The 2,737-nt window shown below is 44.7% G+C and overlaps 1 protein-coding gene across 1 annotated transcript in view; it reads right to left on the bottom strand.

Moving 5' to 3' along the window:
* Positions 1-2,273: 2,273 nt before the first annotated feature.
* SOCS7 (suppressor of cytokine signaling 7) overlaps positions 2,274-2,737 on the bottom strand; it is a gene marked incomplete at its 5' end in the record, with an annotated part of 34,251 nt that continues 33,787 nt past the window's right edge. The window contains one exon of the mRNA XM_010843139.1: positions 2,274-2,316. The remainder of the gene's footprint in view (positions 2,317-2,737) is intronic.

Raw genomic sequence — 2,737 nt, forward strand, 5'->3', positions numbered from 1 at the left:
CTGCACTCCTGGGAGGGGGGCTGATCTCACCTTTCCTCAAGCACCAACACCTTGGCACTGTGCCAGCCCGGAGGCAGGGAGACAGCTGAATAGAACATAGGTTCTGTCCTTCAGACCAGAGATTATAGTCAAGTAACTCCAGACACATGAACAAATATTTTAACACAGAAAGGAGCATTTGTTTGGCTGAGAGTGGCTGGTGAAAATTCTAGAGGTGACTGGAGGGAAATCCTTGAAGGATAGCAGTTCTTCAGGTGAAGAGGGTAAGAAGTAATGATCCTCCAGGTAGACAAGACAGCATGAGGGAAGATGGAGTGTCAGGAGAAGAGATGCCATGATCTGGGAACCTCAAATCATGCATTGTGACCAAGTGCCTCCGGTGTGGCAGGAGCAGGAGAAACGGCCTTGAATCTTAGGTTGAGGAGTTAAGGTTTTCGTATCTAGTTTAAAAGTCATCAGTGATTTAGGGAAGTGACTTAAGCACATCTTTATTCTGGAAGGACTGGAGAGGGGAAACAGGAAGCAGGAAGACCAGTTGGGAACTGCTGAAATTGTCCAGGTGAAAAAGGGGAAGGGTCTAAACTAGGCCATGGCAATGGATAGGGGTGCGTGACAGGTCCTAGCTTCAGTGGGGATTGTGAACAAGAGTGAAATTGCAGTCAAAATTCCTCTTGAGAACCTCTGGGGAAGGGGTTCCATTAGAGATTAATAACTCGGTTTTTAGTACTTCTTCAGAGCTAGAGTGAACTCTAGTGCCTTTGGCTGAGCACCAGAAGAAAACGGTTGGTCTTCAGAATCCGTATGGCACAAAATGCTTGCACTCTAAGAGACTGGAGAGGAACCAAAATAGAAAATTCACTTTTCCCATCTCACCCCTCAATCGGGGGACACAGATGCAATGGAGGAGGAAATCTCCTGCACAGTTACTGCCATGTGCTTATAACTGAATTCAAGTAGGTTAGGAACAGGCATGGTAAGACACAACTGAGGTGAGACAGAATGAAAGTGGAAGCTGAAAGCAGACAAGAAACACAGGAATTGAAGGAGGTGGTTTCAGGTTTTGGGGGTGAGGAGGGAGGGAAGGGACTATTTTATTTGAGGCTTCCTCTTTCCAAAAGAATGCCTTTTCTTCTATGGCTTTATCACTCAAGCCAGAGAGGACTAGTGCCTCTTCCCCAACGAACCTCACACATCGTCACTAATACGAACAGTGTTGATTTGAAATGATGAAAACCTATGTCTTCACTTTCAAGAAATGCCCACTAACACTCTTGACTGTTGGTGTTGGCAAAGATCTTTATGATCGACAAACTGTATCCAAATGGGGGACATTAGAGCACTGGAATTACTGATTCCAAGTTAAGCATTTTCCTTTGTAATGTTCCTCTTACTTCACAGTTTGGAGCATTTTTTCTTCGAGAAGGGAAGAGAACTTTCATCAGGAGTTCATGCCTTCACAGAATGGCTATCAACATTGCTAAGACATTGTTTCATCCTAATATGGACCTGTGACTTGGGAGTGAGCTGAGTGGGGCCAGCGGGGATCCTGAGACTCCTTCCTGGGGCACTCTAATCAACCCTAAGACAACGCCACAGCTGAGAACCAGGGTTTCAGCTCACTTGAGTGTGCTTTCCACGATGAGGATGCAGAGAAACTACAGAAAACTCTCCAAAATGTGCCAAGGTTAGCACACCAGCCTTCTAAGTGGGGAACTTGGAGACAGACTGGGTGAGAAAGTTAAGAGGAAAGATTTGAGTGGCTCCAAGTAGCCACAATCAGAGAAACATTTCTAGTCCTTTCCTCTCCAAAGAGGACCGCTCAAAAGGGAGTAGGCTAGAAAGACAGGAGGGACACAGGTTAAACTCATGAAAAACCTTGACTGCCAGTCTAGACATAAACTAGGAATGTCCATTATGGTATGCAGTATGAACTCTCCCAAAATAGAGCAGAAAGGCCCAGAAAGCTGTCTGAAATTCTCCTGCACTTCCTAGGGAAGGAGAAAGTAGCTATGAGCAATGGCCATCAGCCTCAAGAATTTTCCAATCTCTCTGATTCTGACAAGAGCACTTCTGGATGTGATCTGTTTAGCTGACATCACAGGGATTCCCTGAGTGCCAGGGTGGGCCATCTGACCCTAAGTGGGTCGTTATGGTGTGAGGAGTCATGAGATGAGAGAGGGACTGAGAAACCACCACCCAAATAACATGAAATAATTTCTAAACATTTTTATTTCAAATCTCTTTTCACCCCTTCCGCAAAAAGACATGGGTCAGTACAGCAATCATAAAAAGGAGATACAAACACAAGAGTCAAATGTCTCCCGCACTGACACTTTACAAAAAACCGGGAATTGTACATGAGTTTTCCAAACAGGACCTGCAGCAGCTACTAATGTCCCTTTACAAGAGTCAACATGCCTATTAATACAGTATATACAGACACCCCATTCTGGAACTAATCTACAGGGACATCCCAACACCCCCCATCTTAGAAAAATACTTTTAAATAAGCCATCTTACTCTAAACTATGTAACATTCCAGTTGTACCGCTAAAGGATCCAAATTCAGTCTCTTCTCAGCTGTGCAGTAAAATATGAAGGAAAGGAAGGGTTACATGCTTGTCCTTTGAGGCCAAGTGGTAGTGGCGGCAAGCAGTGAAAAACTCCAAGAACAAATGAATTCTCAGAAAACAGGGCTGCATAATCCATCCACTCTTCCCAACAGTAGCATCTTCTT

Source organism: Bison bison, unplaced genomic scaffold (genome assembly GCF_000754665.1).
Source record: "Bison bison bison isolate TAMUID 2011002044 unplaced genomic scaffold, Bison_UMD1.0 scf7180017864180, whole genome shotgun sequence".
Taxonomy (NCBI): domain Eukaryota; kingdom Metazoa; phylum Chordata; class Mammalia; order Artiodactyla; family Bovidae; genus Bison; species Bison bison.